The sequence below is a fragment of the Falco punctatus genome, assembly GCF_963210335.1.
Source record: "Falco punctatus genome assembly, chromosome: 15".
In the NCBI taxonomy this organism is placed as follows: domain Eukaryota; kingdom Metazoa; phylum Chordata; class Aves; order Falconiformes; family Falconidae; genus Falco; species Falco punctatus.
The window spans coordinates 2619454-2640065 of NC_137595.1; the positions used below are offsets into that span (position 1 = coordinate 2619454).

Genomic DNA, 20612 nt, shown 5'->3' on the forward strand with positions numbered 1-20612 from the left:
TTAATTAGTATTTCTTTACAGCACCACATTACTTTGCATTTACTATTTCCCCTGGACATAGCGTTGTGGGGACTCTCAACCCCAAACCTGAAAGCTGGTCAGGGCTGGAGGAAAGGGGTGGGAACAATTGCCCTGTTATTTTTATTTTGTTTGTTATAATAGACCCTGTCAGCCAGCTCAGTGAAGGACCTTCTTCTGTTCTCTAGACAGAGCACAAAAGTCAGCTCCAAAAAGACAAATGATATACCATTTGGATATTTTTAACTTCTTGCACTTGCCGAGGTATACCTCGCTTGACAGATAGCACTGGTCCTGCACATGCATGCCAGGTCTACCTACAGCTACCGTGGTGACGGAGGTGAATATGCAGAGGTTTGTAAAGACACTTGAGAAATGACAAAGATTTGACCTTGTCATGTTTTTTGGGTCAGATCGTGATGCTTTGAAGTAGTTTGTTAGGTCCTTGCTTGCTCAACTCATTTACGTAGATTTTAAATCAAACTTCCTAAAAATGCATGCTGTTCTCATGAATGTCAGAGTTTGTGCTAAACATACATCTTCCAAGCTTTATATCATGCTATTTGACTCGGTATAGTTAATTAATAATGTAATGTAAATCTCTTCTAGAAAGCAGTGAAGATTGTTGGCAGTATAAAAATGTTTGTTAATGCTCTTTCTAAAATATTATTCAAGCCTGGCATTTCTTTCCTTTTGGAGCAAGTTCTAATTATTCTTTTACAAGATCCATGGAATACATAGAGTGAGAAATTGTAATTCCCACATGTAAAGATTAGTTCTTTTATATGAATACCAGGCTTGGTCTACAGTTCTTAAGAAAAATTCACACTATTTCTCCTTAATAGAAATTTTGTTTGAATAGCACGGGTATATACAGGTAAAAAAACCATGTTATTTCCCAGTGAACAGATGTTTCGTGACATTTACAAATACAGAGATATTTCAGTATTTTATTTGGCCATTCTAAATGTTTTTTTTTCCCATGATATCTCCTTGGGTTATGCCTGTGCCCCATCAGTTCTTCTAGTGATAATTTCTCACTATAAATTCCCTTTGAATAATTTTTGTCATTTAATTATCTATTCAGTGTAGAGATGAACACTTATGGTCACAAAGAATAAAAGTATATAATCCAGGAGCAGAAGAGGTCAAGATTTACAGTCACTTGCCTTTCACTGATCCCATAAAACAATCCAAGCATGCAGGAATGATGATCCCATAAGAGACACCAGGGCAGAAGAATGAGAATGCAGCAAGAAATCCATCAGACTTATTGATATCTGTGAAGCTGAGAATCCCTGAAGTTGTGAATATAGAAGTGAGTTTTATATTATAGAATGAAATATTTATTAACTTTCTCCATCTGTTCTTTAAAAAATTTAGTTTAATGTCATCAAGGCATTTATGGAATACATTTAGCTTAATCATGCATGCATGCCTTAGGGAGTAAACCATCCCTGGAGACTTGCTCATTCTGGATCAGCTCTAGAACAAGCAAGAGTTTAAAATTCCATCATTCTTTTGAAAAAACACAGGACTTGGAATCATTCTTGAACAGAGGAGTTTAAAAAAAATTATCTAGTATTGAGCATAGTCTGTCCAACAGTTATCTGATGATGAGCATACCCTGCCAGGCACAACGGTAAGGCTACAGCTGATGAGATTATAGACCAGCACAACCACAGCAATTAGCAGCTCTGTTTAAACGCAACATTTGTAGCTTGCACAAGTGTTAACCAAACACATAATTTTGGTGGACCAACAAGCCTAATTCCTTTGCTCTCAAGCTTCTTGCGGCAACTATAACTCCAGCAGTTTGCCACAAAATTTTTGTGGCAAAAATTCGTCATTTCTGGAGCAGAAATTTCAAAAAACCAGCTAATGGATTTGGCGGTAGGCTTTGAAATTGCAGAAACCGCGGTCTCTTTCATCTGTTGAATGTGAAGAAGTTTGATGAAAGGATATTATAGAGTGGTGACAAGGACCTAATTCTGATCCAAAGTTTGTCATTATAAATCATGAGTAATTCCAAAGACTGCAGTAGACCCTTATCACTGTTAAACATCTGTAAGTCAGATCAGAACCAGGACTAATAAATACATTCAAAAATGCATAATTAAAACAGTGATTTCACATCACTCTGATGAATTTTAGTCAAGGATTTCTTCAAGGATGCTTTTCTCACATTAGCATTTGACGTTAGTAAGCAATGAATAATTCCATTTTTTCTTTCCAACATCTGGGACACTTCCTGCTTTATTTGCTACTTACCGCTGCACACTGCAGGAAATATTAATGAATCTCGGGTGCTGAAATACAGGCCCCGTGGATCATGCTCAGGAGGCAGTGTTATGTAGTAGAGGTTATATGTCTTAAGATTAAGAAGCTTGATTTTGATGGAGCAAGATATCGGGAGATCTGCCAAACCTGTGGGAGATACGGAGATTTGAGGAGGTTACCCAAAAGCCAAGCCCCTGCAGCACCTTTGTTCAGCTGTTCCCTCATACCAGGGAGACAACAATTAATGATAAAAGTTCCCCCCTCCCCCCTTGCTCAGATCAACTTTTTTACCAGTGATTCAGAAAAGCTGCACCCAAGGATGCCCCGAGGCTGGGAAGGTGCTGGGGAGCAGCCCCAGGGAGCGATGGACCAGGAGACCAGTAGGCTGTGGAGCATCACTGCCATGCCCAGCTGCTTTCTCACGTCCCCAGAGGCCGGAGTTTTTCCTTTTTCATGCTGAAATTCCATGGTTGGAGAGGTCTGCTGGCTCTTCAGAGCAACCAGCAGAGAGCTGAGCTGACCACCAGAGGCAGGAGAGCTTCAAAGGAGGGAAAAAAGAAAAAGATCTTTTTGTATTAGTGTGAAGTGTTGGCAGTTCAACAGCTGAGCAGGAGGGTGAAAGCACCCTCTGCTATGGAAAACAGGTTAATCGGGACTTAACCAAAATCCAGCTAGGAGTGTAACTGCCCCTCTGGGACTTACCAAACTTTTTTTTCCTTCTTCTTCTTCTTTTTTTTTTTTAATCAGGAAAAATCCATCTTACCTGGACAGGTAGTGTTTTCCCTTTGGTTAGACACACTTCTGCTGCCTTGGTGGGCTTATATTAAAAAAGAAAAAAAGAAATAACATGCATATACGTATATAACTGCAGAGCAATATCTCCATCTAAGCTGCTCCCCTAGGCTCCTACATCAACCGGACATCACATGTAAGCCAGCTCCATGCCTTGTGCAAGGGGCTGTACATTACCGCAGGATTAAGTCATATCAGCCAGAGTACATTTTACAAGAGTGCACAGCACCTCAAGCCTATAATCAATAAGCTGTACATGCTGCAGCACAAAGACCTCTTATCTGGAATAACACTTTGAATTTAGTGCATTTATTTAATCCCTGATGCCTGCAGAGCATCAGTCCTGTCTTCTGGGTTAATTTATTTATTCCGGTGATGTATTTTCAGTCTTTCAAGTACTTGACATTTGAGAAGCAGATTTTTTTTTTCCCATTTCCTCAAAAAATCTGAAAACTTTGTTTACAGAAATGTATTTGTTTCCTAATTCATTCCCTACTCTTTGTTTTAGGAGCCAAAGCCCTGTTACCAATACTAAGAACCATACACTGGATGGATCAGGGAAGGCTCCTTCTCACCCTGCTTGGCAAAGCCTGTTTCTAAATCAGTGCCAGACATTCAGTGATCTTCGGTCTTTATTCTCATCTTTCCCACCCCCTATGAATATTGTCTCCTCCTCTTAAAAAAACACAATGTCACCCCCTTTTGAGGCATACCCAGGATGCTGTGCTGCATTGAGATCACGAGAGCAGGCGATGCTCTTACCTTCTGGAACCTGGTATTTCCAGGTATAAGCATGTGAACCCTTGGCTGAACCCAAAAGAACCAGTGGTTTAGACAGTGTGACTATGTAATTGCTTACTGTTAAAAAGAAATAACAAAAGGAAAAATAGTCTACAGCCACTGCTATGACGGTGTAGTAGTGATTATTATTGGAGCTGTAAAGAATGCACTCTAATTAACCCAGCCAGTGGGTACTAAACATTTGGTTATGGCAGAGTAGATTGAAGCTTTATAAGCTTCGGGATCTGCAAAGCAGAAAAAAGTCTCGCCTGACCTTGGCTGACTAGATTAATAATGGCTTCATAAAAGCTAGAAAAAAATAAAAATAAAGTGACACAAAGGGCAATTTTGGGAAAAACACAGGGTTAATTCTATTTTCCCTACCCATTTTCCAGTATTTCCCTGTGCATCTTACACAGAAAAGCAACAAATGTTGAGAAGAAAGAATGACTCCTAGAACGGGGATGTTATCCTGGCAAAATATATTACGTGTCCTCAGAAATATTTTTGCAAAGGTACAGAATGTAGCTGTTTTTCCATTTCAGACATTGTAAGAAATCTTTCACACTTCTATCTCAAAACCAGTCCATGGGAGAAGTTGCTCACCAAAACATTCAGAAATGTTGCTCAAACAACACAGGGTGAACCGGCTGCTGTAAGGTCTGAAGCTCTTATTACTGATTAAACCTCATCGGTTACAGGCTGGAATAATTGCAGTGCATGGTGAACAAATGAGGCTGATTCTGAAAGGCATCAATTTTGAACCTCTCCTTGCCAAAAAAGTAGGGAGATTTAACAATATAGACAAATCAGGCGCCAAATTAGTGCCGAGGTGGAGCCTTCGCACCAGATCATTTTGTACGTGGGCAGAGATGCTGTCTCCCAAACCACTCGCCTCACTTTCACAATTAAGGTCGTTATGTTGCAGGTCAAATAATTAGCTCCAGAATCCAACCACTGATCAAATGGGTCGTGTTGCTCTTCCATCACATCCCCCAAAGAAGCACAGGGTAGTTACGCCAGCTGCTTTGCAGCTCCCAGCTGGGTGGGCAGCCACTGCCACATTGCTCCCACTGTTTCCGTGCTTTCTTGGTGACATTATTTCATCTAAGCTTTAAAAGAGTGAATCCTGATGCTGGGAGAGGCAAGAGCGAGTGAATCCTATAGACACAACTCCATGAGCTGTTTCGGTCTCTGAAGGTCTGCAGATAATTCCAGTCACACCTTCAGGATGATGCTGAAGTGACCTGGGCTGAGGCAAAGGTCCCGATGGATGCTCCCATCAAGGAAGACGGTCTTTTTGCCTGCAATTTTGTTCTGCAAGTCAAGAAGTCTACATCTTTCCACATGTACTGTGAAAATCCATGATATACCAACACAAGCACATGCACGCACACTTTACACATTAAATATATATAAAATGACTGTCTTACTCTGCAGAGAGCCTCTGCCTGTGCCACAAACACTTCAAAGGCTTCAAAGCAGAGGTGCCTGCAGCAAGGGCTGAAGCTGAGAGCAGAAGTGCCAGTTTCAGCTGACACCAGAGGTTTCAGGATCTTAGGGCATGAATTTTTTTTCACTCATTTTAAATTAATCTAATTGGAAAAAAATTGAAGGAGAAATAACCTGAGATATTTTGAAGTTGTTTTCTTTTTTTTTTTTAAAAAAAAGCCTGGAAAACGCTGTTTTGCGATTAAACCTGCCTTTAAGTATATATTTTAAAATAAAAATACCTTCAGTGTTTAAGAAGGGACTGCAGAGATGTACTCTTTGCAGCCATTTTGGAGAGGAGGGTTTTTTTCTGTATTTTACAGCAATGCCACCACTGTTACTCAAGCGACATTTCAGGTCCAGGGTGGGCAGCATCTCTGGACTTTCATTCTGGTCCTCTTCTCTGAGTTAATGCATTGGTTCTGCAGGCAAAAATATAGACATTTTTAATATTACAAAATCCAAAAGGCTTCCTGCTGGATGGACAGATTTGCTGTACATCACAGATAGGAGATGAGGGCTGAAGCAAATGCAGTGTTATACCAGGACGAAGCACCCTGTGCCCAGCACTGTGGCAGCCTCCTGCACTTGATGCTGCCCACATAAGGGAGGAAATTCTGGGGGTTTTGTTGTTTGGTTTTTTCCCCCACCATTTTTTTTTTTTCTAATGAAAGTGCTGAAATATCTTGGTTTTGAATAGTCGTGGCATGGGAATCTTCTTTAATAGCTGCCTATTTAGCCTGACTTAAAGACTAGAAACGTTTCAACAAAGAGTACAGGAGTTTTGGGAGTGCTTGCTGGTGCTCTCTTCTGTTCGTTTCAGGTTGCCAGAAGCCCAGGGGAAGGATGTGGGTGACCTTGGGGTTTGGATGCTTTGTAGTGGGACAGGTAAACATCTCCCTAGGACACATGGGTACTCAAGGAGCTCAGCCAGGGCAGTCCCTGTGCAGGAGAGAACACAGCAGTTTTCCTGGACTAACCAAAGAGAAGGAGATGAGCTATGCAGTCTTAAAGCCATCATTTAAATAAAAATGTAATCATTAATATAAGAAGAAGAATAATTAAAAGATTGTGAGAACAAGTTTTTTATTAACATCACGGGGCACAGTGCCTCCTTGACCTGGTCCAGGACTGCATCCCACGGTGCCCCTTGCAGGGAAATGCAGCTCTAGAGCACAGCTCTCCTGTTTTTCTCAGCCTGACCAGCAGCCGCATTATCTGTCATTCCATGCATCCTCTGTAACGCTGTGCACGCTGCCTTTTAGGCCAAACCCTTGGTTAGGGAAAATTGGTGGAGCGTCACGACTGCATTGATTTAATTGATTGAGAGCATCAGGCTCTGTCCAGCATCTCATCTCCAATCCCAGGCAATATTAATCGGTGCAAAAGATTACAGTGCATGCCCTAGTTGCAGAAGGAATGAAAAGATTTCTTCCCCAGGACTCCAAAGAGTGCTCTCAGAAAAGAAAAATTATGAGAGTGTATTTTCTCTTCCTAGCCCTGGGTTTGCCAGCGGGCACTGAGTTCAGCCTGTGAAGGTCCCTCTGGACCAGCTCGCCTGCAGCACTGCAAGGAGGCTGCCGAGTTCAAGCAGGTACAGCCAGGCTGCCACAGGTTTGGGATTTTAACCACCAACTTTTATTATTTTTATCCAGAAACACTATGGAAAATCACAGATGGGTCTCCAGCCAAGGCACTGACTGAAGTTAGTAGCAAAGACATAAAATTTTATGGCTGGTGGATTTTGTTTTTTCCTTTAACAAAACTCGAGTGCTTCCCAGTGTGCAATGGTGACGTTATCCTTGGGAAGTGGCTGCCTATGATGAATGGGCCACAAAACCAGGGGCAGGCCCGGCTGGAGGAGGCAGGGCGCTGCAGCAAGCCTGCCCGAGCACCGGGGGTAACCCGCCCTCCCGCAGCAGCTGCCAGCCCAGGGCCACCATCCTGCCCAAACTGCTTTACCAAAGGCTCAAGGTTTCCACTCTATTAACGAGCGATGCACAGATGGGTTCAGTCTTCTAAACCCAAACCAGACTAAAGAGTCTTCCCTCGCTCCCTCCTTGCTGAGGTATCTGTGCACTCCCAGTTCCTGCTAGCAATAAATCATTATCCGGGAGCTGCCCAGGGCTGCCCTGTCTTGAGGACAGCCAGGAGGCACGTCTGGCCAGGAGGCACGTCTGGCCTCGGCTCCACCTTCTGTATTTGCCCTTTTGAGGGTGGCACAGCAGAAGCTTTCACCCCAGCGTGCCGGTGCAGGCGGCCGGTGCAGTGCCGCGCTGCTGGAGACCATCACCCCCTGGGAGCGGCAGTGACAGGGGGGCTGCCCTCGGGATGGCAAGGCTGGAGACAGCCTCAGCAGGAACAGGTCGTGTGCCTTTCTTTGCCTGGATGCAGTTCTGCCCTAAATTAAATGCAAAAGTAAAACTCAGGGCAAAAGCTGAATCACTCGCTTAATTTAGCTGTGAAATCATAAGCGAAGCACTACAGTACCTGGTGAAGGGTGCAGTGATTTCTAATTATGGATTATACAGCTAATCAGTACCAATCAACGTTTTATGATCTTGACTTAATATTTAATATAATTTTAATTATAATTGCTTTTGCCACAAACTGTGTCAAATACTAGGTGTGATTTCCCCTCCCGGCATGCCTCGCAGCACTGGGTGGGCTCTGGGATGGGGGCTGCTCCAGGAGGGAGCCTCTCTCCCCAGAATCCCACCCAGCAGCACAAGCCCACCTCCCCACTCACCTTCCTGCTTGGTCTGCCTTGAATTGTGATGCTAATTAAGTGGTGGTGAGTCTCAGCATTATTAGAATGGAGTTTTTATCTCACATAAGTACCTTCCAGCTACAAACAGGGGAAGTTCATTTAATTAAAAATAATTTTAGTGTAAGTTAATGTGAACACAGTTCAATTACTCTGAAATATATTTAATTTTTTTTTTCTTTTTTTCTTTCAAAGTCTAACAAGAGGCTGTAGAAAAAAAATCCAGATAATCCAGATGGTGCATTCAGGCCATTTCTGTGTATTTAAGACCCCCACATCTGCCTGCTCTGATTCCCACCCCTTTGCCCCCAAAATGTTGGGCATGGTGTTTGGGAGCTCTGGCATCACAGAAACTGGAAGGTTTTGGTCAATGAAAACATAAAATGTTAAAGCATTTTTTTCTACAGTGCCTTTTTCTCCATCTTTTTATGATCTAGAAGGATGCAGAGCTCCTGCTGTCCCTAGTGACCACTTACTTTGTGATTTTCAGCATCCCTGGGAGACTCATCTCAGGAGGGGCACCACTTGCTCAAAGCGTGTCCAAAATTTTGCAGCAAGGGACTTAGGCAAAACACATCACCTTCAGAAATCCCTTCTGGCTCCAAAACTTCCACTGCCACGCTGGTAAATCAGTACTGCTTCTGAAATTCAAGGGCTCTGATTAAAACAGACCAAGGAAAACTGAGCGGGGTATTTTATGGGAGACACTGGGCACTGGGACATTATTTTTAAAAAGAGAACTGCTGGTTTTCTAGCACATTACTTAGTCAAAGCTTTTGTGTACTCTGAACTCCTTTTTTAACACAAAGGTCATTGGATGTATAGAAAGTCTGCAAGAGTGAAATCCCGTAAGAGCCAAACTGACCCGCCACTCGCACCTCATTACAGAGAAAATTGATGCAGGCGAACGAACCTCTGCTGTATCACTACAGATCTCAGCCTGGGCTACGTAACGAGGCTGCGGGGAGATGCTGCTGAGAGCCGGGATGCCAACATACGCTCTCGTCTCTACTTATTATGATCAACCTTAAAGTCAAGCACCAAAAGATACATTTGGGGCTTAATGCCATGCCTTGCTTTGCCAGAAGACTGGCTCTCCCAGAGCTGCTGCTGAGCACCATGAGGGTCATTAGGCGACAGCAAGAGCCAGGGGAACGGTATGTTTTGGTGCAGTGCTTTTTGCAGCCTCAGCGTTTTTTTCTTACCCTTCTTTCCTTCCATTGCACACAGTCCCCCATGCCTGTGCAGCCTCCTTGAAGCCCGTATTTCAACTCTTTACTAGCAGGGCTGAGTGAGTAAGTTGAAGTGAATAATTCTTCCAGTGAATCTCACCTCTTTTTCAGAATACAATTTACTTTGATGGATTCATTACTCCCAATTATTTGCTGAATAGCTTTAGTAAATAATTCTCTGGCTGTAGATGGATGGTGAGTGTTTTGCCATATTTATTTAATGGTCAAAATTTAAGTTCTGCTGGGTAAGTGCAACTGCTCACCTGAGTTGTGTTGGTGCTTTTTCCCGGCTCTACTCTCAACACAGACGTGTGGCGTTGGCTGACGGACGGGGCCAGTCTCCAGGCTGGCAGCAGACCTAGGCAGATGGTCCTCTGGGGTCGTTTTTTCAGGCTTTTTCTGGTAGTTGGAGGCTTAGAAACTTTGCCCAGGACTCGCTTTCAGTGCAGGACCCAGGGCTGGGGGTTGGCATGAGCGTGCCTGCTGGTGGCCAAAACGTCACTGCAAACAAATGCAGCAACATGTAATGACAGCGGAACCGCAGCCACGCCGCCGCTGCCATGACTGTTTATTGATCATCCCCAGGGCTTCGCCCAGCTCTATCTGTCACCCAGTAAAAGAGGTTTCTGTCCTTATGTGCCTTCGTGCCTTTTCAAAGCCCTTTTGCCAGCTCGGACCTGACGTCTGTGCATGACAGCAGCAGAAGCCCTCAGCTCTGCTCCGCAGACACCCAAGACCCTCTTCACAGGCCTGGTGTTTTTAACTAATTTAAACTTAATTAAAAAAAACCCCAAAACTAAAGAGCAAAACCAAAGCAAATCCAGAATGTTTAATGAAATAATTAACACTCAGGCAACTTTTTTAATATCCCAAATGAACATTCTAATTTAATATCATAAAGAAACATAGAAACACCAGACGTATGCTGCGGGTTCAGACACCTAATTTAACTCACCTGGGGAGTCCCCAGATCCATCCCTGCCTGGGCTCAGGCTCTGGTCCCCCACCTTGTCTTGTCCCAGGGTCTCACCTGGGGCTGAGTTGGGGTCTCCTCTGGGGATTCCCTCCCCTTGCAATTAATAACATATCAGCTTCTACTTAAAAAAGAAAAAAAAAGGGCATGTTTGATTTACATTAATGTGACTACTTAGCCCAAACCTGCGATGAAAGGGAGAAGCCCAGAGGCAAAGGAGAGGGTCGGGGTGTCACCAGCACGCAGTGAAGCTCTAGCCCAGTGTCAGCAGCTGGAGCTGGTGGCTCTGTCTCCCCAGCGCTGCCAGGGGCTGCCAGGGAAAGGCATGAGGGGAGGGAGCCCTGTGAGATAACAGGAGGGGGAACAAAATCCAGCACAGGAGCTGCAGCCCCCAAAATCAACAGCTGGAACCTTACACCCAAAGCCTCCAAGCCTGCACCTCCTGGTGGAGTTAAGTACTGACCAAATAAAGCAGCTTTTGAAGGTTTCTGTTTATTTTTTATAGCATGAAAGCACTTAAAAGAGAAAGTGTCCTTAAAATAAACACAAACAAAAAAACACAAAGAGATTAAACAAGCAAGCACCTGGGCTGGTTCCTGCAGGGACAGACCCTCCTCAGGCAGCAGCCTGCAGCCCCACCACTCTGGTGGGTCCAATCCTTCCCCTCCACCCCAAAGCTTTTTACATGGGTTTGATCACCAGCCTCCTGATTTGGGAAAACAAAGTCTGAGATAGGAGGCAAGGTCTTTATAGCAAATAGCTAAGACCATTGACTTTCAAATGCAATCTCGGTGGGTTTTTTTCTCTCTATAAATCTATTGTGCTGCATCCTTATTTACTTTCTCACAGCCCCCACTAACAAGTTAATATTACCATAAAGGAAATAAATTCCACTCCCACACATGGAAACACCTCCTATCAGAGTAACTTAACATCACTCACACGGTAATATAAAGTAATTATACCACTATGATACCACTGGTGCAGCTACATCAGGGACCGATAGGTTAAGTCCTTTCATCCATTAAAGATCTTATAACCTCTTGTTACATATGTAGCTACATATGAAGTCCTATTCCCAGAAAAGGTTAATTAAAGCCCGTAATTCCGGTATGAGCTGAATGCGGCAGGGGTCAGGCAGGAATTTCTCCCGTGCACAGCCCCTTACACTTACTTAAATAAAAATGAACTTCCCAGAAGGACTCAGATGCTCAGCTTCCCCTTTTGGGAGGGGGTATTTATCAATCCTCCACCTCTCTGAACACCTGTGTAGAACCCTGTTCAAGACCTGGAGCCCACCCTGGTGACCTGCAAGAACATGTCATGGAGGGACATGCCACGGAGGGTGGCATTTTTGCATTCCTATGTATAATAATTCCTGAATTATCTGAATGGGCAATTTAAGGAGAGATGGTCTTTTCTCCCCGAAGGAGTACAGGCAAAGAGTATCTGAATCCGGCCAACCCAGTCACTGAATTTTTAAAAGCAGATGGAGGGGCTGTCCCACCACCCACCCTTCCAACCCCAGCAAGAGGAGCAGTGCGTGGCAGTAGCTGGGCGCTTCAGCGGGGGGAGGGAGTTTATCTGAGCATCTTTAACAGGCTCACCTATTCGCTGAAAATATGCAATCAGCAGAAAGGACTAACGAACACCAAATGCAGACAGCTGTCTTTTTTAATGCGTCCTCCCTCAAGAAACGCTGCTGTGAGGAAGGTGGACTCGTAGACCAGCTGTAATCAATATGTGGAAGTTGTTTCAGTGGGAAGGGTCCCACTTATTTATTTATGCAGCATGAGAAACGAAGGGGAATGTTATAACAAAGAAGACAGTCCTTAGAAATATCTATACACGCAGGCACACGTACACACGCATTTAACATAAAATAGCAGAGTCGGAGGAGACCACCAACCTTCAAGCTCAGTTTTTGCCATCTTTCTTGTGTGCTGGTGGTGAAGGGAATGTGCAGCGCCTGTGATAAACGCGGCGGTGCGGTATGCCATCAGTGCTACCTAAAAGCAAATGAAACTGGCATAAATAATTGTGCTGTAGAAAGCCTTTCTGTTGCACCTTGCCTATCACTGACAATTTACATATCTTAGGAAAACCTTTGTCAGCTTCTGTCATTTCTGCACTATTATGTGCCTTTCTGGATAATTACCAGTTAATGTGAAAAAGCAGATGGAAAAAACCTTGAAATTTCTGATAGAGAATCCTCAAACCTCTCCCCTTATCTGTGCACAGCAGCTTCCTGATTTCAAAAGAAGTTTGAAAACCTTTGTTAAAAATGTCCCTGATTCCCAGTTTGAATGAACCAAATGACATTCAGCTAAAATTATTCAGCTTTTTCCACAATTAAATTCCATTATCGTGAACTGCCAAAGTAAAATGGAAGGTCTCTTAACTAATGTGTCGGTTGTTTGCTTGTATTTTTCGTGGTGTGTATTGTATAAAGCTGTGTGAAGTAGAAGGAGGATAAACAATAACTGTAATTTTGCATCAATGAGTGGGGCATTTTTAGACCCTTCATTATGGGAACGCACTGGGGTTGGTGGGTTTTTGCTCTTCCTCCTCCCCCGCCCCCCCTTCTTTTTTTTTTTCTCTTTTTTTTTTTTTCGTTAATTCCTTTTCCTGCAAAACCCCACTGAGACTGATTGGATATTTCACCAAACTTAAGGACCAGTGACAGTTTGGTTTTTAGCACCAGAAATGATTTCTTTATGCAGTCCCTGCATACCGTGAGCGCTCAGCATCGGGCAAGCGCACACGCTTCTCCTCTCCTTCTAATGAAGAAGCAGCGTAGCAGTACACAGGGGAAATAATTTCATTTAAAAAATACTGTTCCCACAAGCGGGGGAATTGTCCTTATGCTTTCTCAGTTGATTTTCCCCTCATTATTCTTGCAGATTTAAAATGAAGCTGCCCACGAGAAAGGCAGCACAGCTTGCTCACGTGCAGGATGGAGTAAAGCACAAATCACCCCTAAAGCCACGGGGCAACTGAACCCACTGTGCCACCTGGCTCTGATGCCCACAGGGAAGTTATTTCTGTGAGCTTCCATTCAAGGAAAAGAAGGACACTTTCTGAACACTGATGACAGGGATTCGTGGTGGAGTTTTCTGTATAAAATGCATTTAAAGGTGGTGGGCTCAGGGCTAGTTTTGCTTCGCAAAGCAAAGCTTCATTCAAAGGCTGTAGGTAACGTCCCTGTGCAGACACACTCTGCAATCGTGTGCCACTCAACTGCATTTTTCTAAGCACTGCAGAGTCTTGGCCTTCACAGACCCTTTGGGCAAACGCACGTTTGCTGAGCAATTCCTGCCCTGGAGCTCAGAAATGGCTGGGGGAATGAGGAAGAGGAGTGCAAGAAGGTGTCAGCCTGGCTGGGCAATGGCACTGGAGAGGGGAGGAGAAGTGGGACACCAAAGAGCCACAAAGATAGCTGCATTCCTGCTGGGACACCTGATCTCCTGCCCAACAGTGGCATTGCACCGGGAACACAGAAGAGCCCATCCCAACAGCACAGGCAGGCTTGTGTTCACACCACTCCCACTGCACAGGAGTCACTCCTTTGCTATTATGAAAATAAACCCACATGCATAGTCTAAACCTCATTTTTCTTTAGTTGTTTAAACGCACTCTGAAGTCCTTTATTTATTTATTTTTAAAAAAAATTCTAACTTCGTATCGGGTGATTTGTGCAAAAACTATTCTGAAAAGAAACCAGCGTCAGTTTGCCCTTACCTTGCGGTTGCTCACCGGAGCCAGAGGCTTGTACACTTGAAGCTACAAACCACAACAGGGCAAAACCCGCTGTTTCCTTTGGAGAGTAGAAAGAATGAAAACAAAGACATGTTAGTGAGGATCACTGTAATGGGAGCTCCAGTAACTCGGTATCATGATGTTATATCAGGAAGCTCTATAGACAAAGGCCATATAGCTCTCTGGCTGTCCTGCTGGTTTATGTTGATGGTGCTTCTCTTCCCGACTGGCATTTAGCATCCACATCCCCATAAAATGACATTTCAGATACTGATTAAAATCATTGTCTTTTATGGCAGAGAAAGTTTGTTCTTCAAAGTAAAGAAGATAAAAAAAAACGCTGTTGCAAACAGCGATGAAAAACAGATGAATAAAAACAACCAAAAAAGGTTTTAATTCCATTATTTTCAATTAGCTCTTTAATTTAAGTCATTTGCACTTGTTGCTAGTTTTACATCTCTTATTGTCCAGCATTTTATTTCATCTAACAGTATTAAATCAAACTGTTTTCTAGTCTTTGCCTTCTTTTGAAGCCTCTTGAAAATCTAAAGCAGACTTGAAAAAACAGATATTAAAACAAACTTTCATCTCACTGCAGGTTATTTGTAATCAGACCTTTCTCATCAAGGGCTCGTTTCATATGTGTTTGGGATCTGGGAATTATTAAAACTGCCAATCCGTCTTGTTAAAAATATTTCCCAGGCTTCAGTGTTTTGAAACTTCAGCATCACGCTTGAATTCCTCAGCTGGCATAGAAGACTTGGCGCTCCTGGTTGTAGGGACTTACACATAGTAACAACGCAAGAAGTCTACATAGGCCTTTATCTACATGATATCATACTTCATGTTGCAGACTCCTATTTATTCACTGCTTGGTTCTGAATGGCTGGTGGTGCTGAGGACTGGGATGTAAAATAATCTATCATTGAAAGGGCAATATTGCTTCCCTGTTGCAAATTAATAAATCTTGCAGTGTATTTTGGAGAAACCAATACAGTTCTACATCTGAGTTCCTTTCTCACCTCAGCTGGAAGGTAACTAGCATGTTGAGCCGAGGAAGGGCTTTCTAGATCTCCAGGTTAGCATCTCAGTGGATCCTTTAAAAGGACAGTTGTGCCTGATGCCTGTTATCACTTGGACTTTTTATTTCCTTCAGCTTTTCTTTTGCTGTTAATACTTACCATCCTATTTCCCCATATATCCTACTCACTTTCCTCAGCTGCACGTTTACTGTCTCATTGGTACTTGAATATTCTGACATACTGTCCACAATGGGATGACTTTTTTTTCAGAGGTGGTGTTTCTTTATTGAGGTTTTGACTGATTAATGCCTTCCTTGAACCTCTGAACCTCACAGTAACCTCAACTCTTCTCTCTTAACCTCTCATCATCCCTTAAAGACTTCTAAAAGTTTTGGGTTTTGTTACCAGTGTTCCCATTTTTTCATCCCAACGTGCTGCAACTAAGGTTGAAAGGGTTCACTCACCCATTTGCGGTTTCTGTGCAGTTTTGTGGCATGTTATTTTATATATAGCACAAAGGAGACCTAACAATAAGCTTTGTTTCTGGCCTCAGATGGTTCTCATGCATCTTCCTTGCTGTGACACCGCCTGCTCATCATGCTGAGCACCACAGCCTGCCTACTGATCTGGTCCGGATTGGTGTGGTCCCTTACCTGCCCCTCACCAGCTCCCAGCAGGGAGAGCAGCTCATCAAGCACAGCCACTTGGCCGGACCCTCCAGCAAACAGAGCATTAAGTGTTTTTCAACTTGAGCTATTTTGTGCCCTAAATTGACACCTAAACTTTTATCTGTACACCATGAAAAATTACGGGAGTTTTTGTAAGTGAAAAGGAAGGAGCGAGAGGGAAAAGAGACGGCGTTACAATGGCTGAAACTGAAGTTTCTGCTGGATGCCGACAGCCAGAGCTGCTGTCCCCGTTTCCCCCTGCTCTGCCCAGCTCTGTCACCACAGCAGGCACTGGTGCGCTGCCGTGCCTGGCCCGCAGCCCTGTGCGACGCTGGCTGGGACCGACCGCTGCACATGCAGCAGCTGTTTGCCTGAGGATGCTCTTTTTCTCCCTGGCCTTGCAGTGGCACGTGATTTAGAGGGGGAAAAAGCAAATGTATTTAGGACTTATTCAGGAGGCAAGTCTTTTCTTTTTAAGAGCAGCTATTCCTTGAGAACTACGCATCCGGGTGAGCACCCGCACCTGAAAAACTCAGAGGTGCAGGTACTCACTAGCTGATCATCGTTGTACACATGTCTAAATGAAAATGGACATTGTGTAGGTTGTAGAAAGGAAGTTCCTTCTACAAAGGGTGAATGTAGGGGAGTTAAGCAAAGCTGAGAATTCACTGGAAGTTTGTCACTGCAAGTGCCTGCATGTTCCCACCCCAATAACACACACTGAGATTGTGTGTTCTGTAACTATAAATAATAATGGTTTTACTCTGAGTCAGGACAGAAGCCTGACCTTTGGGAAGAAGCAGCAGCAGCAGCAAATCTTCAACAGTATCAGTGACAAGCTCAGAATGTGCAGAGTTAGTTTTTCCTTTTTAGAATTAAAAGGCTTCTCAGAAGAGTCTTCATTCACCTATAGAGCAGCGGTCCCTCTGCCGTGGCTGTTTTAAATATACTCAGTCATGTAAGATGGAATTAAAGTAACAGCTTTAATGAAGCTGATTGGCTTCATCATTACAATTTTCTGTTTGAATCCTTTGCTCCCAGAAGCAATTCCCTTTGCCACTTACAGATCCCACCAAAACAGCCTCAGCCATTTACATGCCGCTCCCACTCAGTGAGCGGTTATGTTCTTAAGATACTAGCAAATATATTCTCTAGTTCAAGCACGAGACTCTCAAAAAGATCACATGAAAAAAATCAAACAACAAACAACAAATACCTCACGACAGTCTTCCTTTTGGCTTAGGAATGCTGTAACCCAGGGTTAGGGCAACTTCAAGAGTTTTGAAGTCCTGTAGATGGATGCAGCGATTTGAAATAAGTAAATAAATAAATAGAAACGAGGATGCCAAAGTCTCCGTGCCTGCTGATTCAAGCCAGACAGGCTGTAGTTTGATGGATTCTAGTTCCCTGTCACTCCTGCTTGCAAATAGTTGGAACCCATCCTGCAACACCCAGTTCCCACTGCAGAGCACAGCCCTGGGGAAAATCACCTGAGCCTGAAGCAGTTGGATACTGCCCGAACTCCCAAAGCACTGGTCATGGAGAATGCTGATCCCATCTTGAATATACAACCCAGAGAGAAAGGTCTTTGTTCCAGTAACTCTTTCTTACCTTTTCTCTCCACTCCATTATACTGAAAGCCTCAAGCAGCTTAACGATGCTCACCTAGGTGGGTCAGGACATTATCACTGCTATTAGGATTGATTTTGAAAGTATCAAGTAATGCAGATGGAGAGCGCGGATGGCGACATCTGCAGGCACCAGTCCGTCTTCTGTATCATCAGATTTTACCAAAATACCCACAAAAGTATTAAAATACTTCAAGTTTTCATCACTTTGACACATCGGTACAGGAAGGTTGAGTGAGGAAAAACTGTTTATGAACTGCCCTGGACAAGCACAGCAAATTACTAGGTTTCAAATGAAGTATTTGGCTTCAAATGACAATAAAACTTCCTTAGTGCATCAGTATCAGGATTCACACCTGTGATCACTTTCCAATAAGGAAGTTTTCAGCGAGGTTTTAAAAGTTTCCAGTGTCAAATTATGCAGCTCTGAGTCTCATTACCTGTCAAGAAGGTGGAGGCAGATGACAGGCACAGCTGTGCTGCCCTGCTCGCATCTGGCCGAGAAGCTGGGGTGGGTCTGGAGAAGGTCAGGCACAAAGTCTCGCTTTGATGGAAACATCCAAAACCGCACCTTGCCTCTGAGGTTAAGCTCACCGGGAGCAGGCAGAACAGGTACTTTTCTCCTCTTGTGTCTCTCTTAGGAGGAGGTGTCCCACTCAGAGAGCCATTCCCTGGTAGGTGGACCTCCTGCTGCAACACTCCTGCACAAAGGAGAAACCTTTCAAAGTGAAGACATCTTTATCTCTAAGGCAGCATTCCCTCTTTGATCTCCCAATGATGAATTGGGCCAGCTTTGCTCTCCTCAGTGCTGCCTTAAACAGCACCTCTCTCCAGATAGGAAAAGCCTGAAGAGATGCAAGACTTGGGCATTTTAAGAAACACTTTTCCCTGGCAAGAGCAAAACTGAGTATTTTATACAGTGGGAAGGAACCCTCACGCGCCCATCTCCAGAACCTTTAATTCTCCTAGATCATGCAACTGTATTTTTTTAGGGCTTTTTTCATGATGGGAGGAACAGTTTAGCAACCAGAGAAGCCATCGTGCTGCTGCGGAGGGTGGGGAAACGGTGCACTGTCACAGTGGGTTCACCAAAGTTAATTCCACCACAAGCAACGCATAGATGTTACCTTCTTCCGAGACATCCCCGGTCCTTCTGTTTCATTACTGCACCATCCATAAAAGGGCCCCGATTAAAGCTGTGGCCTGTTGTTTGATGAACCAGGAATCCATACATCCTGTAATTTTCCTTCCTTCATCCTCTTTCCCTGTGTTTATATGTCATATTCAGTAAAGTCTCTCTTTTATTGAACATCTGTTTGGTACATAGCAAGCTTATTCAAACTCGGCAGGAAAGCACCTTTACTCCAAAATAAATTAAAACAATGTATGTGCCTCTGGCCAATAGATCATTGGATGGGAGTCATGAATGTACATTTGTGGATATTTGATGGGAAGTTTATCATTTAAATGATGAAAATACAGTACTTCAACATATGGATCATTCAGAGCTACTCTCTTTCCTTTCCAGTTGAAGAATCATTGTGCATTTAGAGGAATTAGACAAAATTAAGAATTTAAACTGGGCTGCTAGTAAAAGCTATTATCAAAGAGTGGAAATGCAAAAGCAAGATGCAGGGATGCAGTCTGACTTTGAGATGTTTGTGGATTAAACTGGTTTAGGTGGTGCAAACAAAGAGAAAAGCGGTGTAATAAATGAAAAAAAGAGAATTAAAATTTAAAATAGAAATTAAAATACAGAAAAAGCCTCTGCAAGATACACTAATGACTAAATAATTTGGGATGTTAATATTTTGTTTTTTCTCTGCTGTTTTATTCTGATTATCAAGATGGGTCCAAGTGACCTCCTCGGTGATTTGGAGTGGGCCATTGCCATACCTCTAAAATGACTTTTCCAGCCTTTTCACCCACCATCTATGATAATTTTCATAATGAGAGATATTTTCAGCTCTGGAGAGGTGTGCTAGCAGGGGAGTCTTTCCACTGCTCTCAAAAGCATATCCTAATTCCTGAGGCAATTTAGCAGCAGAAAACTCTTAGCACAATTATCAGGAAATAAACACAAGTATGTTCAACTCCAAAAAGTGGCTTAGAGTAATCAAGGAATTCAAGATCATGCTGTTTGATTTCCAGTTAGGAAGTTACCTTTTGGTGTTTGACAGTGTGAAAAAGACCTGCCACCCTGTGTCTGACCAGGGTCATACCTGTCTGTCATCGGGCTATGCATACCACTGTCAGCATCGTGCTGCTGAGACATGAAACAACATGAGCTTCAAAGCAGACGTCACTACAATTTCCCTGAGACTAAAAGATATTCCCTGACCTGAATTTTCTGCTGCCCACCCTGTACAGACGTCAAATCTGGACTGATTGAAACTATTTGATAAAACATATTCTCTTGGCAGTATTAGTTCCCCAAAATGTCTCACAAACCCCTGTACTGTGAGACTTCCAAACCACATTTTGCAGCTACGTTTAAAACATAAATTATTACCTTGCGTTCCTTTAGTGAACTTAGTCCATTAAAGAAGCAAGATCACTGCAGAGTATGTCTAGTAAGTATAAATAGATACTTATATATGTATGTATAAAGTAAACTGCTACCATGGACAGAGAGGTAGTGGTACGACAGGTTCATAAACTCACACATCTGCACCAGGAACGAGCTGCTAGTGACTGAGAACAATATTGAGGCAGAAGTGAGAAATACACGCTGTATTGCATTTCTCTCCTTAATGTGCTATAATCTCTAAAAGCACATATGCCAAGTAAGATTTTTGCTTTTTTTCATACAAGTACTTCATCCCAGTCACCCCTTCCATGAGTTTTCCTCCCTGCAGGTCCCCAGCCAGTGGGACAGGGTGCCAATGGGTGCAGGGAGACCAGCTGGGGATGCTCAGCATCTCCATCCTGCTCCCAGGCTGCACTTTCAATGGCTCCCATGGTGTTTTTATAGTGAAACGAGAGTTTTCACCAGCAAGGTACTGCAATCTCAGGCCTCCTGTCACTAACACTCCACTGTAAATTTGTGTTTGTCCCTCAAATCCAGTTCTGTTGCAGCTGGGAACCTGGGAAGCTACCTCTCTGGCACGGCTTTCGTGGCGGATTTATTGTCAGAGGCGTGCAAAAGCTCCTACCAGCCTTTTAAAGAAGACCTTGTCTGATAGTCATCTCTGCTGTAATC

General features: G+C 43.5%; 1 long non-coding RNA gene across 3 annotated transcripts in view; it reads right to left on the reverse strand.

Annotated features, from left to right (window-relative positions):
* Positions 1–1202: 1202 nt before the first annotated feature.
* The window catches only part of LOC308054112, a 43277-nt gene continuing 23867 nt past the window's right edge, over positions 1203–20612 (reverse strand). The window contains exons 3-4 of one of the 3 annotated variants that reach the window (XR_013923964.1): positions 2290–18675; positions 1203–1316 (exon numbers count right to left, since the gene is read on the reverse strand). This is a non-coding gene — a long non-coding RNA (uncharacterized lncRNA). Of the gene's footprint in view, positions 1317–2289; positions 18676–20612 lie in introns of those variants that run through there. The other 2 variants (XR_013923966.1, XR_013923965.1) reach the window with 2 other exon arrangements.